Source organism: Adiantum capillus-veneris, chromosome 11, assembly GCF_014529385.1.
Source record: "Adiantum capillus-veneris isolate H3 chromosome 11, ASM1452938v2, whole genome shotgun sequence".
Lineage (NCBI taxonomy): Eukaryota > Viridiplantae > Streptophyta > Polypodiopsida > Polypodiales > Pteridaceae > Adiantum > Adiantum capillus-veneris.
In genome coordinates, this window is record NC_140941.1 from 75,481,855 (window position 1) to 75,503,942 (window position 22,088).

Consider the following 22,088-nt stretch of genomic DNA (forward strand, 5'->3'; position numbering starts at 1 on the left):
TTGAAATTGAAGGAGAACGATTGAGTGCTCTTACATTTTGGGAAGGCACGCTTGAGAAAGGAAAAAAAGGGAAGGAGCAGCTTTCTCGAAAGCTTAGCATGAGATACTATGGACCTTTCCAGATTTTCCAAAAAGGTAAATGATGTCTCCTTTAGACTGAAGCTGCCCGATACTTGGAGAGTTCACAATGTTTTTAATGTGTCTCTTGAAGCCTTTTGAAGGCGATGTGCCCGATGATGGGGAGTTAGATGAGCAACCCGAATTGGAGAAAAACAAGCAGATACTCGTTCCAGAACAGATATTGGCACAGAATGATAGAAAGATAAAAGGTAAAGCGATAAGACGGTTCTTGGTTCAATTCAAGACCTACTCCACATTGGATGCGAAGTGAATGGAGGAGGAGGACCTGACAGATACTCCTCGGATTGTGAATCTTTACCTCGAAGCATTTGGTTTAGCATAATCTATTCTAAATGGAATCCCGAACTGAGCTTGGGTGGAATTTGGTGCAGCGGGTATGTACAAGAGGAGAGTCGCTCCGCTCCTTTGTCAATAGATTGCCTCGATTTTGATACTAAAGTCATTGATGTCTCTTTGAGTTTCAGTGATACTGTGAGATGACAGCTTTTTGTTGTATGACTTTATGAACTGGAATTCCCGAACATGATACTGACTTGTTCTTGACTTGTTTAAGTGCAGGAACTGATAGACGAAACGACTGCAGTATTTCGGTCTGAGCGATCTCAATAGACATGGTTGCAATAAGGATTAGTCAATTGGGCATCTATGAGGTCCCGAGTGGATCTAGATGCGATTGCTAAATACGTTGCCGATAAATCATGGTCTGAGATCCGAATGAATTTTGAGTGTGATTTGTCATGTGATGTCCTGTGATGTCAAGTGATGTCCTGTGATGTCGTGTGATGTGACTGTCGATTGGTACATGTGTTAGATGTGTGTTCCTAGTGCGTCGGTACTAACAGTCAATGTCTGCTAAGACAGTTTATGGCTTCTGTCTGTTTTGCAGGCGTAATCGAGGGCGATTACAATACTTTCAAGAGGGGGGTATGTCACAAACCGGTGACGTGGCATAGTCATTTGGGCAAGAGAAACCACACTCACACACATCGGCTGACATGGCAACAGTCTTGGATTTCACGCTGAAAATGCTGACGTGGCAATACGGCTATTTTCGAAAATTGCGGCGTAATTTGCGGAAGCTGACTGACGTGGCATGCTGTACGGAATTCCGCGTTTCACACTGGGGAAAAGCATCTAAAAAGCCTACACAATTGTTGAGGAGCTTTTGGGGGAAACTTGCTTTATTTTAAGCCTAGTTTAGAGGCATTGCTTTATGAAGCTTTTGATTTTTGAAGCTTTTGGGGCTCTGCTTTTAGCATCCCTTGTAATCTTTATAAAGAAAACAAGGGGGCTTCCTCGCAGAGCATCTGGACGCAGAGTCTGAGAGAGAGCACCCACAGGAGTTGTACTTTGTTTAAAGATTAATATAAAAAGAAATACCAAAAGGGGCGCCAGTCTTTGGGGCCAATACCTCTTGGCACGGAACTCCGCTGGCGAATCAAATTGTGAGCTGTTTTGAAGTGAATTCCTGTCGTGTGGCGGTAGATTCTTGACTTGGAGTGTCCAAGTCTGTTACATGCTATCCATCTGCAAGTCTTTGTGAGTCCTCAACAATTTTACCCAGAACGGGAACAGGGGGAGGAGGGTGTTAAGTATGGAGCATGATTTACCCCTTGTAATTTTTTGTATTAAAAATGCACATTTGTAAGGCCCCCGTTATGAGGAGAAGCCTGTGTACGTGAAGAAAAATCACTCGTTGGAAACCAAAATTTTCACGGCCAGCAGGAATATTCCTTTTTTTGCCGGAAGAGTATGGCCGGACGTCGCCGAAAAGTGGTCGAAAAACGGTTGGTCGTTTGGCCAGTTGGCCGATTTCAAAGGTGGACTTGTCTTCTCAAGGGCGGCCACACATGGGCGGATTGGAGGGTCCAATTTGGACTTGTCAACTCAAGGGCGGCTACACACGGCTGCCTCTCATGAGAGAGGGCAGCCCTTTTGGCCTATAAAATGAGGGCTCCTCTACACACAAAAATGTATTGTGAAGCATTGTGGTGCATTGTGAAGTTGATGTGAGGTAGTGAGAGTGAAGCAAGGTGGGAGCTCCAAAAGGTAATAATCCCTTTGTAACTTACTTCTTGTTTGAAGTACTAAAGCCATTGAGTGGCGTGGACGTAGCCCACATTGGGTGAACCACGTATATCGTGTGTGATCTCTCTCTCTCTCTCTCTCTCTCTCTCTCTCTCTCTCTCTACACTATAATCTCTCGTGTGTGAAAATTATCTCTCCATTAAGTAATTACTCAATTATCTACTTAGCTACGTCCTATTTCTAACAAAGGGGGGACCGAAATGGTCGACTAAAGAAATGCTCGAATAGCTTAGCCCCAAATTTGCTCCCAAACAACCCCAAAACTGCCTTCAACTCTGCCTCCAAACTTGCCCCAAACAGCCCCATTTGCCCATTCCACCCCCATTCCGCCATTCCGGGCCACCGTTTGGGTTACAGCCCGTTTTGAGAGCTAGACCTGTCTGGAACGCCATTTCGGAACGTTCCGGCTGCGTTCTGCCGGTTCCCTGGTACACCGGCCCTTGATGATGGATGAAGGTAGGTGAACGAAGTGTGTAAAAGCTGGAACAGGTGTAGCAGAAACCGCTTTGCGTCGCGAGATTGCCAATCCGAATTTGACTTCTTCGGGCAATTCCTCCGAATATGCCCCTGTTCTCCACACTTAAGACATGACCTTCTTTTTGGATCTCTCATCAGTACCAGAAGTAAATCAGAAGTATTATCCTTCTATGCCTTTTGCTTCTGCTTTTGTACCCAGACATGTTTTTTGTGCAAGAGGTACCAACCCTCTTTGGCTATAAAACACCGGACACGAGGTAGTCACAATACCTCCCATCCAGTATCATCAATCCAACTACTCCATTTAAGCACATTTCCGCCCCCTGTTGATGCAAAAACGCTGGTCCAAGAGTGCTCATTGCGATGAAAACGCAGCCAGAACTCGCCCTCATGCGGGGTGAAAACGCAGCCTAGATCAGCCCCTCCTCGTGCTCTGGAGTTTGGATCCACTAGGCATTGTCAAGCCTAGGCTTTGATACCATGTCAAAGTGCAGCGTAAGGCGTGGTGACAAGGGAACGCGCGCGCGCGCGCGAGAGAGAGAGAGAGAGAGAGAGAGAGAGAGAGAGAGAGAGAGAGAGAGAGAGAGAGAGAGAGAGAGAGAGAATGTGTGCTCAAGCCTCGTGGGGCAACCTTTGCTATCACAAGAGAGACTAAAAGGCTCAGAACTCTACAATCTGTGAGGCTGCCCCCCCTCCCCGCCCCCCCCTCCAAAATAAAGGGAAGTAACAATAATAAATAATGCCCGACCCATAAAAGATAATATGAAGGGTCAACACCTAAAAATAGGACGCCCAACAAAAAGGCCACAATTGGCACACTGAACAAAATTTGTAAAAAATACCCCATGATGCTTAGACCCTAGAAAGGCCTCACAAGGCTGGGTGTAGCCACAAAGAAGCCTCACTCACAAGATCTAGATGAGAAAACTTAGGAGATGACCGTCAAAACTCTTAACTGCCTTGTCCTTGTAATCACCAATCCATAGATTGAGATGCCCTTGAATTGGAGATAATTGGTTGTCAAACCCTCAAAAGCAAATCCAAATGTGATTCAGCTTGTTTGGCGCTCCAAGATCAAATTGTTCGTCGATCCAAGATCATACACTCTCTCATCGTTCAAACTCCCTAATCCTTGGAGGAGTTATCTATTCCTTTCTCTCGAATTGTGTTTTCTCCAACATTTGGTATAGGTTTAGAACTCGGTGGAGCGGAGTCCTTTTTATAGTTTGAAACATTCGCATATGTTTGGCCAAATAGACGTTTGCAAACATGTGTTATTTCAAGAGAATGTTTGGGTCAACCATTCTTGGCTTTTTAAAAAAGTCTAAAAACCTTAAGGGACTTATTTTGTTGTAATCAACAAGTTTACCATGCAGTATTTGGAGCTTTACCATTAGCAATGAAAGCTAGCATTGAATGCTCACTCGCATGTGCTCTTTTTTTGTAGTTTTTGATGTTAGGACTCCGGCTTTAGCCTTGAAGCATTAGAATTTAATATTCAGCTTTGGCAGCCAGCCTTTGTCTCATTTTGTTGTAATCAACCAATTGACCATGCAGTGTTTGGATTCTAAAACTAGATATCATATTACTTACAAAATTGACTAAAATTTAGGGTCACATGTTTCAGGCAACCCCGTTGAACCATACCTAAAACATACTTTTATACCTGTATGCATATGATTCCCGTATGTTGCAAACTTTGGTCCTTTTGTCTTCGTGACAATCGGCCTTCATATGCTCCCTTTGCTACATAGAAAACGTCTCCCCTCTTCTTTGAAATTCTTTAACTTGGTAGGAGCAAGGTATTTGACTCTTTGGCCGAGGAGGTTGAGCCTAAAGCTCAGCCTAAGAAACCTGCAGGGGAGGGTGTTTCTATAGTGGACCCTGCTCTAGAATTGAACCCTGTTGATGCAAACTACATGCGACTGTTGGAAGTGCAAGTCTAATAGGATCCTCTTTATGCCAAGCATATATGGACTCGGTCAATGGCTGAAGTTTTACAAGAGGTGGCACAAACCGGCATCTGCTACTAACAAGAAGGTTTCTAATCCTCTTATCGCTCCAAATGACATTGAGAGTGTAACGGGAGGGCACCACGTGCCAACATGATAGAACAGATTGAATAGAGTTATATAGACGCTTCAAAACAACTGAATTGAAAGAGATGCACAACGCATGAGGCACGGAGTGGCCCAAGAGAGCATTGGCCCCAAACCCTAGCGCCCCTTTCGGTATTTCTTTATATTGCTTCAATACGTTACAATGCCGGCAGCACTCCTTTGCACCTCTACACGGTAGGATGTCGGAGAGTGAGCCCTTGACACATATTTAAAGGCTCCTTGGCCATGAAAAGTAGTTTACATGAAAAGCTTCGAGTCCAAAAAGCATCAGGTCCAAAAGCTAACAATTTAGGCAACCAATGCGCTTTGCGGAAATTCCGTACACCTGCCACGTCAGTGTCACGTGCAACAGAATTGAAATGGTGAAGATCTAGGTTTTACACTTTCACAAATCCTTACTTCTTTCATTGCACTAATGATTGTTTTTTTGCTTGAATGACAATTCCTTTTACTTCCATGAAGAGAGGGAATGAGAGAGAGAGAGGTCGAGATGTGTAGAGGGAGAGAGGAGAATGACAGCCGATGGGGTCCCAACCAACCCTCTCAAGAGGGGCACATATTAAAGGCCCTTGGCCTATGAAAAGCAGTTACATGAAAAGCTTCAAACTCAAAAGCATCTGGCCTCAAACACTGGCGCTAAATGTTGCCCAACGTAAATCACGGAAATCCGTACAGGTTGCCATGTCAACACAGTCAATGTGAAATGTAGAATTTTGTACAATATATTTGCAAAAAAACTCAAGTTAGCTAAAAAAATTCCGAGGAACAATCAGTTTTCTCATTCCAGATTGGAGCTCTTGATATCCTGGGTCGTTGGCTTCCCAAAAAAATCTCATCCAATAAGGAATCTCATTCTAGATTGGAGCTCTTGATATCCTGGGTCGTTGGTTTTCCATAAAAATCTCATCCAATAAGGAATATTTTCAGTGGTTGGCACATCACGATGCAACACAAATGCTCACATATGCATGTTACAAGACAGAACGAACAGCGCCGCTGAGCACTCCCCCAAGACAGATTGTCTGCGGTATGAAGCTACTCAACGACTACCTCGTCACTCCCCCTGCAAATAACCTAAAAAGGGCCGTGCCATGAGCTCAGAAGACTGGTACAACTAAACTCTCCGTAGACCCAGCCTGCGTCGCTTGGAGGTTGTATACAACTAAATGTTCCCCAGACATCCCGTCTGCGTTGTTCGGAGGTTTTCCATTCCAGCATATAACGAAACGCTCCTCAGACATCCCGTCTGCGTCGTTCCGAGATTTTCAAGCATACAACGAAACGCTCCCCAGACATCCCGCTGTCTGCGTCGTTCCGAGGTTCAGACAATACCAAAATAGTATTTCTCATTACTCCACTTGGGAGTGGATCACCAATCAATGAAACTAGTATTAAAACCAAAGTCAAACAATTCAAATCGGCACCAAGATAGGTTTAAAACAGATACCATCCATTTCAAACAGTACTTCCTCAAACAGAGTTCAAAAGTATTTAACTACAAAACAACTAGAAAATTCATTCAGGTTTTTGTTCGGACAGTCGAACTTTGAGGAGGACTGGCTTGTCCTTCTGCATGAGGGTAATTGTTCGGTTTCGGATGTGGAGAGCCGCATCATCCTTGTCGTGCGAACTTCCAAGGCATGCCCAAGAGAACTTCGCAGTTGCCCAACTTCATAATGTGGAAATCGGCTTTTCCATGATAATCTTGGATAGTCACCGGAAGAGTACCAATGAGCGGTACCACTTTTTGAGTTTGCCGCGTGGCTAGCTCGACTTCAATTTCTCCACCCTCTGCATCATAATCAAAGTGCATTTGCTTTAGAATTCTGGATGGATGAAGTTCTCTGTAGCTCCGGCGTCAAAGAAAAAAAGGATGTCAAGCCGTTGACTTTGCCATATGCTCGACACAATTCATTTGTACTTTCAAGGCTATGCCATAGATATCAGGGACTAGTCCAATAGAGGTTCTAGCTCTCTTAGCTAGAGGTGGCCTTGGGGATCTTTCTGTCGTGGGAGCAGAAGGTTGCTTTAAAGACGTTGATGGAGCAAAAGATGTCGTGCGCACACTCACACACCCAGACAACTCAACACAACACAAGGAATTTACTTGAATTCCTCACCTCACTCACTACCACTCAAAAAGCTCCCTAAAAACTCTACCCACAAGCTCAATTCAAACTCCAAACGCCTCGACCTACAAGCCCTTGCCTGCCCGCAGACACTACAAGGTGAGTCGAGGTGATCAACACTTGAAATCACGCTTGATGGTGACCAAAATATACAAGAAAAACCATTAAAAAACCAAAAACTCCAGCCACAAAAGGCCACTCTCAAACCATTGCAAAAGTTTCACCAAACTCCACTCTGTCGGACTCTTTGGAGTAGCGCCAACCCTAATGGCACCGATACAGGGTCACATAGTCTTGCAGAAAGCCGCACCTTCTTCCCTCAATTCCTTGCAAACACACATCCATGGAAACCTCAGAACTTCCATAGACTCTCCCAAGTGCAAAATTGAAGAGAAAAAGCTCTCATTCACTCCTCCACACACTCGAAAACAGGACGGAAACGCAACGGGACTGCACTAGACCACCTGTAGGAACCCTGCTTCCTCCCACACACCGAGGGGTGAAAGTGTTGATATTGCTCTTCAAAAGTACTCCCTTAGCTGGAACCATCACGGCACCGTGAGTGATGTGGCAATTTGAAGCCATTTCACACCTTTTTTGACGATTTTTTGACCTTTTTTGACCCAGTTTTGACCCCCGGCGGGCATTTTTCGCAGGAAAACCCCCAAACAGACTCCAAAATTCACCAAATTTCGCACGCTTGATCCTCGATACCCAAAGCACATTTCCACATCCCCACATTCCATTTTTGACCACTTCTAGGGCGATGCACGTATCACCGCAGATCAGGCGCCGCAAATAGACAGTTACCCCATGTGTCAAACTTCTCGAGCGGGATGAGAGTACCCACACTTGTCACTTGCATTATTTTACATTCTAGAAAGCTCAAACACATTATCTAGAACCAAAATAAGCCACCTAAAACCATATCCAAGGCCCTGATACCCTATATGAGCATGTACATGTGTTCGACTGTTAGCGCACGAACCTGACTATTCACAATGTGTACACGTTGCATCTTTTTTTGAACTTGAAACCACTTTGCAAAGCTCCCAAATGCATGTATTTACATCTTTTTGTACATATGACCATGCATATAAACGCTACTTTGTACACGCCAAAAGCGGTCTATCATCATTGCCCACCCTCTAGGTAGAGCATTTATGCTCAACCAAGAGACTATTTGCATCTGGAACCACATCCCTTGCAAAATTTTTCTTCAATCAATACCCATTTATTCTGTAGCGCAAACGTTCACCATACAATTTTTTCAACTCATAGGTGCCATTAGGAAATATATGCTTCACTCTGTATGGACCCAACCATTTGTCCCTCAATTTCTTCTGAAAAGTAAAATCCAAGCGAGAATCATACTTCATCACCAAATCTCCTTCTTTGATCTCTTTCTCTGGCAGCTGTCACCAGCGTGTGACTACTATCTATCCTTTTTGTTGATTTCTTTCTTATTATCTATTTACTTTCACTTTTTGGAAACACCCCTCGGGAAATCTAACTGCCCTGCATTGCATAGCTAGTGTGGAACTGTCCAGAGGGAGTCCAGGCCTGAGGGCAAGAGAGCACTAAGGTTGGACAAGGACTATGGTTAGCCAAGTGGTCTTTTTAGTGATTTTTGGACAATTATCTTTCAAGAAAGCCTACCCATGTTTCTCTATTGCACTTTTGCACCATGCTCTCTCTCTCTCTCTCTCTCTCTCTCTCTCTCTCTCTCTCTCTCTCTCTCCTGGCACCTTCTGGTGCACTTGCCTCATGCAACAAGAAGTGGCGCTGAATTTAGGAGGGGGAGAGCCTCATTTTCAGTTTTGTCACAGGTTAAGAGCTATGGAGTGCTTGCTTTCCCTCTTATGCACAGTGCGGTGCCAGGAGTGATGCCCTGCACGCTACGCACTGCCCTCTCTCTCCCCTTTTGCAGTATGTTATGCCCCTCTAGTGGGCTTTTCATTTGACCAATGTACAGTTGTGTGGGTTCATGCGCGATTGCCGAGGCAAGAGCCTCTTGCACAGGTACTGGATTAGCTAGCGGCTAATCCCCCCCGCAGGTACAGGTGAATTCGGAGAGGTTTCACGCCAGAAATCTCGTCCGATTCAAAGGGCAAGTAGCCCTACAGGTGCGGGAGCTCGAGGACTTGCTACGGATGCGACCGGCACGCGAAACGGAGCCCAAAACAGCGAATTACAGCCTGCTGTGTATTTTTGCAGGTTTAGGGTTTTGGCCCTAAACGGACCCTAATACCCCCAGGAGGTTCGGGGACGCAAGGGGACCGCTGTACAGGCGATCTGGCGCATTTTCAGGGCTGAAAACAGAGAATTCAGCGTGCTGCAGATTCTCGCCAGGTTTGGCAAAGTGCCCGTATGCGTCGGGAAAGTCATCCAATGCGTGGGAATACTAACTGTGAAGGGTTCTAGTACAGTTATGCTGCCGAAATCAGGCTGGAACAGTGGAAATTCAGCCGAGTTTGTGCGGGGCAGCTTGTAGGGAACCACAGCGTTTATTCCCTCTTTTGAACAATAAAGAAATACCGAAAGGGGCGCCTAAGTTAGGGGCCAATCTGGTGTCCGTCTACTCATACAGGTGCAATCTAGCAGCCTGTATCCCTCTCCCCTTTGTTGTGTCTTGAAAGTATAGGTAAAATAGACGACTAATAATGGGTGAAAGCTAAATCAAGGTTTAAAGTAAAGTCTACCGCCCTTTTTGGATTGAACAGGCCGGTTACAGTAGCCTCTTATTCATTTTCTCCATCCTTGTCTCTGCTTGTTGAAGATAATAATCACTGGCTTTCTCTCTATTCATTCGCAGCAACTCTAGAGAAATAATTCTTTCTTGCAGCTTGTCATTATGCTCCCCTTGCATTCTGCACAACAACTTTAAGGCATCCAACTGCACTTGTATGGGCATAAGAGCTTCTTTTCCATAAACAAGCTCATATGGAGTAAACTGTGTGGACACTCTATACGCAGTTCTATAAGCCCACAAACACTTTTCCAAGTCCAAGTCCCACTCTTTAGGATGCTCTCTAGCATACTTTGATAGCATCCTTACAATTTGACCATTGCAGTTCTCAACCAACCCATTGCATTGTGGGTAGTAAGGAGAAGAATGCCTATGCTGAATTTTCAATTTATCCATGAGAGCAGCAACAAGTTTTCCCCTAAACCCTGGTCCACGATCAGAAATAATAACCATAGGAGCTCCAAACCTGCAACACACCTGTTCATATAAAAAAGGGGCCACTCTTCCTGCTGTTACATCTTTTACTGCTCTTGCCTCCACCCATTTTGTCAAATAGTCCACAGCCACAAGGATATACCTTTTACCATTGTTGGTCCTTGGCATTGGACCTACAGCATCTACTCCCCATTTTGCAAATGCATCAAAAGACATTATAGCTTTCTGAGGCTCAGCCAAAAGCTTCCGATTTGCAAACACTTGGCATTCATGGCATGACTTGCACCAAAAATAAGCATCTCTCATCATAGAGGGCCAACAGTAACCTGCTCTCAAAACACGAAAGACAACGTGATCCTTGCCTTGATGGCCTGTTTCTTCATGGCAGTGCTCCAAAAGCAAGCCTATCTCTTCTTTGTACGGCACTTTTCTCAAAATGCTATCCTTGCCATAAAGCATGAGATCCTCACCTACCAATGTGTAGTTTCTTGCTTTTGCAACTATTCTCTTACGCCGAACCTTTGACATGCCCTCTGGACATTGCCCTTTACCAAGAAATACTTCTACATCTTGCAATGATTCCCTTCCTGCATACAAGGCTTCCTTGACCTTTAAAGGAGCTACCAAGGCATCCAACTTGTCCCTAGCCAACTCATCAGCTTCTTTATTCTGCTCACGAGGAACATGCTTAAACTGTATCTTCTCAAACTCATGCAAAAGCTTCTTGATGCTATAAAACCACTTCTTTAAATTGTCTTTCTTAACATTCCACAAACCAAGCAACTGATTCATGACTAGTAATGCATCCCCTTTTGCAATGACCCTCTTCAGTCCAAACTCAACACACTGCTTCAACCCAAGGAAAAGCGTGAGGTACTCGGCCTCATTGTTACTTTCAGCTTCATCAAGATCGTAAGCTCTAGAAAAGATTACATCGCCTTTTGGGTTCTTAATGACTACCCCACCACTTGCCTTTTGAAGAACTTTCCTGTATGCACCATCAAACATCAATGTATACGTATCTGTAATATCTACTTCCTCTTCATGATCATCCTTGTCAACCCTTGGGTAAGATGGAAGCTCGCCCCCCTTATGTACCACTATGTCTGCCAAGTGAGCTTTAACAGAATGATCCACTTTAAACTCAAACTTATACTCTTGAAGCTCCAAAGTCCACTTTAAGATGCGCTTGCTAGGCTTCAAATGTTGTACTGCATCCGGCAAAAGATTCGATGTGGTGAGCACATAGAACTTTTGGGGCAACAAATAGGTTTTAAACCTTCGACATGCAAGAACCAAGGCAAATACCCACTGTTCCATTTCCGTATAGGAGAACTCGCTTACATTCTTCATCTTGCTGTCAAAATAAACTGGCTTGAAGTTCCTTCCTTGCTTTTGTAAGAGAACCGACCCAAAAGCTACTGACCCCACACTAATAGATACATAGAAAATCGACTGCAAGTCGGGAGGACTCACTGTTGGTAAAGCACACAATACCTCCTTGATGCCATCAAAAGCCCGTTGCATGTCTTCATTCCATTCAAACCCTTGAACTTTTTGACTCAATTTCTGGAGAGGATACACATACTGACATAGCATCCAGAAAAAAACGTGGCAAGTACCTGAGCTTATGCACAAATGATGCCAAATCCTTTGTGTTGCTGGGCGGATCCATAAGCAATAAAGCCTTAACTTTCTCTGGGTCAGCTTCTATTCCATTTTGGGAAACCACATGTCCTAGCAAAGGGACTCTGGCATGAGCAAACTTACACTTCTTTGGGTTGAGTTGCCCACCCTCTTGTTGAAGCCTTTCAAAACTCAACCTCAGCTTCTCCAAATGTGTGACCCTTGAGTTATAACACCCAATGTCATCCATGAAAACAGGAATGAACTTAACCAAGTAGGGACAAAACACTCTATTCATCCATCCTTGGAAGGTAGCATATGCATTAACCAGCCCAAAAGGCATTCTTTTGTATGCAAAACAATCCCAAGGAGTAATGAAGGTCGTCTTCAATCGATCTTCAATCGCTATCAAGATCTGAAAGTAGCTAGAAAATCCATCCATGATTGAGTAACGTTCATGACCTGCAACCTGATTGAGGATTTCATCTAAAAAGGGTAGTGGATAATGATTCCTTTTTGTGGCAGCATTCAAAGGTTTGAAATCAACACATATCCTAAATCTTCCGTTCTTCTTGGGCACAACAACAACTGGAGAGACCCATTCAGACTCCTCCACTCGAAAGATGAAATCTGCTTCCAAAAGCTTCGTCACCTCTTCATGAAGTGCCTTCTCATGAATGACCCCCAACCTCCTAAGCTTTTGAACCTTTGGCTTGGCACCTTCTTTTAGATTGATTCTATGCTCGACTCCTTTAGCTCCTTGCAACTCTGTATATTCAGTGGCGAATAGCTTTGGAAACTCTATAAACATGTCTTCATACTCCTTTTTTTCTTTTTCTGTCAAGTCCTCTCCTAGCATGCTCCTTACATTCACTTTGGCAGGCTCTACAATTTCTTTTGGACTATCCTTCTCCTCCTTGACCTTCACATCGTGCATCGATGCTTCCTTTTCAACACTTATCCCAAAAAGATCATGACATAATTGCATCAAGCCTTCCTCTACACTTTCTTCTGATGATGTAGACGAAGCATCACTATCGTATGATGTGGTTTCCGTCGAATCCGTATCTTGCATCTCCACTAGGGGTTGTGTATGTCTCTCATGTGTCTTCATGTTGTAGACAATGGTCCTTCCTTTCTCTTTGTCGGGGATGGTGATCAAGCTCGTGCCCCAATCCTGCTTAGCACCAAGGGTTATAAGCCATGGCCTCCCTAAAATGATTGGATACGCATTCTCACTTGCTTGCATCACGTAGCAATCAACTAAGCACTCAATCCCCAAGACTTTTATCTTCACATCTTCAGCTATTCCAAGACACTTTGCCTTTTTGTGGTTGGCCATTCTCATACGGATCGAAGCATTCACTGACATCTTAACGCCTGCTTCTTTCATGATAGCCTCGGTCATGACACACACCTGGGCACCACCATCCACATATGCTTGCACTTCCGTCTTCTTTCCCAACATAGCTTCAACTATTGGCACCATATCCACTGGGTGACAACCCTCAAAGATGACACCATGCTTTGACGCTTTTCCTTCTTGGAAGGGAGCCGCGTACTCGCACACTTGGTCCAGTGCCTCCTCAATTTAGCATTCAAAGCCACCAACTGACCAAAAGATATATTTGCCTTTTGATTTCGTATGTCGTCGACAATATCATAGTCTTCAACACCTTGGCCAAGGAGGTAGTCCTTTGGACCAATTTTCCTTCTTCGCCGCCTCTTACTACTTTCTGGTTTGTCTTCTACCTTAGCCTTTCCTTTCCTTGCTCTTGTTTCCCTCTCTTCTTCTGTCTCTTTCTCCCTATCATGCCTAGCTCTCTTATTGGCCAAAACATCCACATCTTGATGCTCAAGGGTAATGATTTGAATAGCTCTACCTTCTCCATTTGCAGGCAACAATTGCGGTGGTTGTTGTGGCGGCGGTGCTTCTAGTGCCCGCTCTTGATGATTCTCTTCTATTCTTCCTCGACCACGTCCATATAGGGGGTATATCCCTCCTCTCTCTCTTGGTGGTTCAGGAAAATCAGGGGCGTAATGACCCTCTTCATCACAATTGTAGCATCTTCCTTGTAGCCTTCGTCCCCTGCCTCTCCCAGCTGGCCGCTCCTCTCTTTGGTTCCCATTCATTATGTTAATTCTTAATTCTTGCAACTGACCAGCAAGATCATGGAAAGCCCGGGCCGTATCAGGATATGGACCTTGAACCACTCGCTCCACTCTATCATCTGTTGTCACAGGGACCATTGGTTGCACCATAACTGGCTCAATATGTGTCAGGCCTTGCTCCCACCTTCTCTTGATCTTCTTGCTCTTGGCCTCGGCAATTTCCACAGCTCTTTCAAATGTAGTAGGCTCCTCTTGATCGACCTTCTCCCTTACACTTGGATGGAGACAATCCATAAACTGACGCACTTTAAAGAAATCCCCTGGAGGTACTTGGGATGCCGCCTCTAATTGAACCCAAATTCCTTTGAAGTGTTGCAAAAACTCTTTAAAGTTAGCATGAACATCTTGCTGCAAACCTCTCAATTTTGTCGTCGCTTCTGTTGCGGTTAGTTTCTTCCCAAACCTGTCAAAAATTGCCAGCTTCACCTGCTCCCATGTTTGCTTTTTGTCTTCCTCTAAACCTTCAAACCACTCGCGAGCTTCTCCTTTGAGCGCAAGAGGAAATACATGAAGCTTTGCTTCATCATTCACAATGTGCATACCAAGCGTATACCATTCGAAGTCCGCAATCCAGTCCTTCACATCCTCCTTCCCTGTAAACACTGGCCGACTATACGCCATCCCTTTGAAGTTGCTTTTCCCTTGCGTGAGTAATTCCACAAGATTTGAAGTCTTTCACCTCAACCAAACCACCACTTTTCTTCAATGAAGCTCTAACTTCACAACAAAACCGCTTCACCTGGGTGCACAACCGGCAAATTTCCGCTCCCCAGCAGGGTCGCCAAAGGATGATGGAGCAAAAGATGTTGTGCGCACACTCACACGCCCAGACAACTCAACACAACACAAGGAATTTACTTGAATTCCTCACCTCACTCACTACCACTCAAAAAGCTCCCTAAAAACTCTACCCACAAGCTCAATTCAAACTCCAAACGCTTCGACCTACAAGCCCTTGCCTGCCCGCAGACACTACAAGGTGAGTCGAGGTGATCAACACTTGAAATCACGCTTGATGGTTACCAAAATATACAAGAAAAACCATTAAAAAACCAAAAACTCCAGCCACAAAAGGCCACTCTCAAACCATTGCAAAAGTTTCACCAAACTCCACTCTGTTGGACTCTTTGGAGTAGCGCCAACCCTAATGGCACCGATACAGGGTCACATAGTCTTGCAGAAAGCCGCACCTTCTTCCCTCAATTCCTTGCAAACACACATCCATGGAAACCTCAGAACTTCCATAGACTCTCCCAAGTGCAAAATTGAAGAGAGAAAGCTCTCATTCACTCCTCCACACACTCGAAAACAGGACGGAAACGCAACGGGACTGCGCACTAGACCACCTGTAGGAACCCTGCTTCCTCCCACACACCGAGGGGTGAAAGTGTTGATATTGCTCTTCAAAAGTACTCCCTCAACTTGAACCATCACGGCACCGTGAGTGATGTGGCAATTTAAGCCATCTCACACCTTTTTTGACCATTTTTTGACCTTTTTTGGCCCAGTTTTGGCCAGTTTTGACCCTTGGCGGGCATTTTTCGCAGGAAAACCCCCAAACGGACTCCAAAATTCACCAAATTTCGCACGCTTGATCCTCGATACCCAAAGCACATTTCCACATCCCCACATTCCATTTTTGACCACTTCTAGGGCGATGCACGTATCACCGCAGATCAGGCGCCGCAAATAGACAGTTACCGCATGTGTCAAACTTCTCGAGCGGGATGAGAGTACCCACACTTGTCACTTGCATTATTTTACATTCTAGAAAGCTCAAACACATTATCTAGAACCAAAATAAGCCACCTAAAACCATATCCAAGGCCCTGATACCCTATATGAGCATGTACATGTGTTCGACTGCTAGCGCACGAACCTGACTATTCACAATGTGTACACGTTGCATCTTTTTTTGAACTTGAAACCACTTTGCAAAGCTCCCAAATGCATGTATTTACATCTTTTTGTACATATGACCATGCATATAAACGCTACTTTGTACATGCCAAAAGCAGTCTATCAACGTCGAGGCTCGCTCAGGACATGTAGTGAATGTATACCCTATTTGAAAACATTCGAAGCATCGGCCTTCTTGTAAAGGGGTTTCTCGTTGACGCCGTGTCAGACGAGGCCTTTGAGGTTGGGTTTCAGGAGACTCTTGAGAATTTGTTCGTTGTTGCCGAGAGTTTTGGTTGGTGGCCGGAGTTGGTTGTGTGGTAAACTCCAACTTTTCCTTCATGAGTTTGTAGCCGACCGTGGCATGGTCCATAAGTTCTTGCATGGTTGAGACTTGCTTGGATAGACAATATCCGTGCAACGGTGATGGTAGTCCAATGTGATGAGTACGGAGCGTAAGCCAACGACGTCTCGTATGCTCATGGTGAGGAAAGGGAGTCATAGAGTTGCAGAGAAGAGAGTTGCACGAATTGAAATGAAAGTAGAAGAGGATTATCATTTATCATTTAGGTTTTCTCAGCCTTTATAGGCAATTACATAATGTTCAGTGTCCGCCCAAGTTGGGTTGACCCCAACAATCGCCCCCTTCAGCCAAACTTGGCATAATCTTTGTCATGACACTCCCCTAGAACTAAACTCACACTCCCATGACACAGAGTTTTAGGTTTACTCCCAACCACGAGTTTTTTGGTATACTCATAAACCGTGAGTTTTAGGTTTTCTCACAACCTGGTGCTACTACCGAGCTACCATCATTCAGGGTTTTTGGTTTACGCCCAAACCCTAGAGTTTTTGGTATACTCTAGTTAACCTTGGGTTAGGTTTACCCGTTAACTTCATGAGATTGGGATTTACAAAACGAATTGGGGCTTTTTAGAATCAGTGAGCGGGCATCATCATAATCGTCGAGGCAGTGTCTAATCCCAGTACAACATGGACTTGACATAAAAGAATGATGTATTGATCGATACACATGGAGGCGGATACAAACATGTCGCCCAAGTGTCATTCAAACGTACATATTATTATTATCAAGATGAAAAGATGTGGGGCATTTGTGGGGTGCGGGCAAATATATATGTCATGCAAACATTTTTCGTCGAATAAGTTTTGTCTATCGCTACTAGTGTGAACAACTACTTGGTTGAAAAAGCCATTTAAAGAAAATATCAAAAAATGAAGCTTTGATATATATATATATATATATATATATATATACACGTATATGTATGTATATATATGTATATGTATACATATATATATATATATATATATATATATATATATATATATATATATATATATATATATATATATATATATATATATATATATATATATATATATATATATATATATATATATATATGTGTATGTATACATATATATATATATATGTATGTATATGTATATATATATATATGTGTGTGTATATATATATATATATATATATATATATATATATATATATATATATATATATATATATATATATATATATATATATATATATATATTTGTATAAAACCTTTGGACGTCATTGCTTACGAACTGTGCCGCCTGTGGCGATGACGACAGCGTGTGTGTGGGTGAGCTTGCCAATGTACTGCATAGCCCGGTACTGCCCGGTTCTCTAGCTCTGGTTGGCTCTATTCTGCTTGCACTCGCTACCTCCAATTGTGTCCAGCGTTACTTGCTGTTGCAAGTTTCCCAAATGCTCAACTGTTTACGATTGCTTGATTTTCTGAGCTTGCCCGATTTGCTGCTGTTGCCGACTTTTGCTTGCAATTGCTTGGCTACGAGATCATTTCTTTGTTCGGTGCTCTGCGCTACTGGCTTTGCTGGCTGGCCGTTGGTTGATGTAGGCCGCCTTTGGCTGGCTAGTACTCGCCCTTCTTGGCGTTTCTTGGCCGGTTGAGCTCTCAGCTGAGCTCTTCTTCTTGCTAGGCTCGGATTTGTTGCAGGCTTCTCACCAATCTCCTTCTCGACCATCTTCTGTAAAATCTCCCAAAGAAGCGTCCTCTGCTCTGATACCACTTGATGAGTACGGAGCGGAAGCCAACAGCGTCTCGTATGCTCATGGTGAGAAGAGGGAGTGATAGAGTTGCAGAGAAGAGAGTTGCACGAACTGAAATGAAAGTAGAAGAGGATTATCATTTAAGTTTTCTCAGCCTTTATAGGCAATTACATAATGTTCACATGAGGGTGTGCCCACCCAAGTTGGGCTGACCCTAACACAATGGTGTATCGCTCGCATTGGTCCTCCAAGGAAATGAACTTAAAGAAGGACACCGGAAGGTAGACATCGAGAAACTTTGGTTATAATCGTCCATGGTCTCTGTGGCAAGCATTTTCAAGTTGCCCCATTCTGCCAAGGTTCGGACTTCAAAGAGAGAAGTCATATAACTGCGTGCAAATATTGTCTTAAAAGCTTGCCAGGTCCTTGGAGCATTGGTTGATTTGTGATTGAACTGCATGACATTATGTTTTAAGAAATCCAGTTGATCGAGAAATCTTGGATTCTTTTGTATTGATCGAGAAATCTTGTATTCTACTGTATTGTTGAATTGCTGTAGGAACTGCAATGCTTTCTTTCGATCTTTCATCCTGGAAAAGGTGAAAAATTTGATTGTCGAGCCGCCATCCTTGAAATCTTTCGGTTGGTTAGGCGCACGTCCCGAGTATGGATAATAAGGGTATCCATACGGGCTCCAACCATTGTAACTTGGTGGCCGTGGTGGTGGGGGCAACGGCGGTGGAAAAGGTGGTTGCATTGGATCAGGGTAAGATGGTTGTACCATATTCTTGAAGACTCCCCTGATCGGAACATATAGCTAGGACGGTTTCCGATAGGAAGCTCGTGTACTTTCTAGTGCCAGAGGAGGAGGTATCACTTGGGGCATCAGAGGGGGTAACATGTATTTCAGAAACTATTGAAAACTTTGCAGCATCGGGAGATTATGTGAGGATGCCGCGAAAGAATGCCACGAAGCTCGTCGAGGAGAAACTGTAAGTATTTTGCCGAATCCATGAACGCCATGTCTTGGGTTCCTAGTGGCATGCCCTGTAGGACAAAGCAATTATGATGGGAGGGCGCCCGATGCGCGATGAAGGAAGGGTGGGAGTTACTAATAAGTTAGGGTTCGGGGCACGACGATTCTTTAATCAAATTTCGTGTAAGCGCCAACTTGCTCTATGTGCTCTTTGGTGGGACCGGTATGCTTTTACCACATGCCTAAAGCTCTGATACCACTGTCACGGGGACGGGCACCATTTGCCAACAGAAAAGAAGAGATTGAACAACTTTAAGCACTTCAAATTGTCACAAGACGGGCACCACGTGCCGATAGAAAAGAACAGACTGAACAGACTTTTTAGCACTTCAATAACAACTGAACTGAAAGAGAGAGAGCACACGCAACACGGAGTGGGAGAATTCCACCCTAGAGAGTATTGGCCCCAAACCTTGGCGCCCCTTTCAATATTTCTTTATATTTCAACAATTGAGTACAGGCCAGTACTCCATCCTTTGCACCTTCTTCCAAAAGCATGCCAAAGAATGAGCCCATGGCCTCATATTTAAAGGCCCTAGGCCCAAAAGCAATTTACATGAAAAACTTCAAACTCAAAAGCAACGGGTCCAAAACCAGGAGCTCAAAAGCTGCCAGCGTAAATCACGAAAATCAGTACAAGTGCCACGTCAGTAATTAGTGCAAAACGTGGAAATCCGTACTGTCTGCCACCTCATGTCAGCGCAAATTGCGAAGATCCGTACAGTCTGCCACATCAGCATGACAACGCAAAACCCGCAAATTCCGTACAGGATGCCACGTCATCAGGTGGCATGAATTGCGGGATTCTGTACATCTGTTGCTTCTGCATCTTCACTTAGGGTTTATACCCCTACGCCGGGATCTGCAAGTCCATTCTTCAGTGGCTTGACACGTCAGCAGTTTGTGACACAAATAACAACTGAACTGAATTAGATAGACGACACACGAGACAGGGAGTGGTGGAGTTCTACCCCGAGAGAGCACTAGTCGCAAACCTTGGTGCCCCTTTCAGTGTTTCTTTATATTGCTTGAACTCAGTACAATGTCGGTACTCGCGCTCTGCACCTTCACCCTGAAGCGTGCCAGAGACTGAGCCCTCTGCACATATTTAGAGCCCCTTGGCCTATGAAAAGCAGTTACATGAAAAGCTTCAAACTCAAAAGCATCTGGCCTCAAAAACTGGCGCTAAAAGCTGCCCAACGTAAATCACGAAAATCTGTACAAGCTGCCACGTCAGGACAGTCGGCTTGAAATGCGGACTTCCGTACAAGCTACCACGTGGCACTGTCAGCGCAAATCACAAGGGTCCGTACAGTTGCAACGTCATCATCTTCTACGCAAGTGAGTTGGAGTATGTGTGTGCTGGTCCTGCTTTATCTAATCTCTATAGGTCACTTGGGCCCTATAAGTTGGTTGGAACTCTTCTTTAGAAATAGGCCACTTGGCAAGACTCTTCAAGTTGGTAAAAATTTTTCTGCTGCTTTTGCCTCTTCTATAGGCTCTAGGGTTTAGGCCCCTCGACCGGGATATGCAGGTTGGCTCCGTTCTTCAATGGCTTGACATGTCAACAGTTTGTGACAACGCCCCACACCATTGTGGATGTGGTTTTTGCTTTTGATTGTGTAAATGGAATGTACACACGTGCAATACCTCAAGTGTAGACTCTACTGACTCAAATGTTCAGAGCTTCCAAGCATACAACCAAACGCTCCCCAGACGCTTAGTTTTGCGGCATTCAGAGGCTCACAACAAACATGAACACTCCTCTTAGGAAAGCCCGAGATGAAGATATTCAGACATTATCAAGCACTAATTCATTCTTTAGTACTCCTCCCGGAAGTAAATCACAAATCATTGAAATCAATATCAAAACCAGAGTCAAACAATCTCCAATCGGCACCAAGACAGGTTCAAAACAGATAATATCCATTTCATACAAATTTCAACCAATATTTTCAATCAATTCTCATACAGATTCTCAAACAAAGTTCAAAAAGTGTCTAAATCAAACTTAAAAAGCATTTTCAGTGTATCTTGGTCAGTCTAGCCTAAAAAGACGACTGGCTTTCCATCCTGAGAGCTGCACCAAAGTTAGGGTTAGGTTCCTTCAATAAGGTTGTAGCTGACCACAGCATGGTCCATAAGCTCTCAAATGGTCAAAATTGGTTTGGATAGACAGTGTTTCCGTAGCGGTGATGGCAGTCCAATGATATAGCAATCACATTGGGCTTCCAAGGTTATCAACTCGAGGAGAGACACGTGATGATAGATGTCAAGAAATTTCAAGTTGTAATTTGCTAGGGTTTTCGTGGCAAGCATTTTAGGATACCCCACTCTGCCAGAAGCTGCACTTGGAAGGAAGATGTCAAATGGCAGGTAACTTTGGGCAAAAATTTTCTTGAAAGCTTGCCAAGTCCTTGGAGTGTGCGGCTTGGTAGCTATAGATATCCACCACTACATGGCTCAAAAGATCTTTGATTCTTCAGAGTAGGTCCCCATGGCATAGATGTTGTCAAACTGCAACAGAAACTGTAAAACTTTCCTTGGATCTTTCTATCTGAAAAGGGAACAAAATTTCTTGTGAAATCTGAAAGTACCATCTTGCTCTGTGTTCTTTGGACGGACCGGTATACTTTCTAAAAAGGACATGATTGGAGGTCTGACACCACTATAATGGGAAGGCAACATTTGCCAACGGAAAAGAACAGGCTTAATAGACTTTAGACGCTTCAAAATAATTGAACTGAAAGAGATGCATGACACACGAGGCACATAGTGGCGAAGTTCCACCTCAAGAGAGCATTGGCCTTGAACCTCTTTCGATATTTCTTTATATTGCTTCAACACGTTACAATGCCGACAACACTCCTCTGCACCTCCACACGGTAGGATGTCAGAGAGTGAGCCCTTGGCACATATTTAAAGGCCCCTTGGCCATGAAAAGTAGTTTACATGAAGAGCTTCAAGTCCCAAAAGCATCTGGTTCAAAAGCTAGCGATTTAGGCAACCGGCGTGTTTCGCGGAAATTCCGTACACCTGCCCCATCAGCATGTCAATGCATTATGCGTGCATCTGTACAGTCTTACCACGTCATGAGTCAGTGCAATTTTTGGAGCATCCGTATAGCAGCCTCGCCATC

At 44.1% G+C, this 22,088-nt stretch overlaps 1 protein-coding gene across 1 annotated transcript in view; it reads left to right on the plus strand.

The window, feature by feature from the left end:
• Window positions 1–22,088, plus strand: part of LOC147447461 (uncharacterized) — a 45,968-nt gene that overhangs the window by 7,306 nt on the left and 16,574 nt on the right. The gene's annotated exons all lie outside the window — the stretch shown is intronic.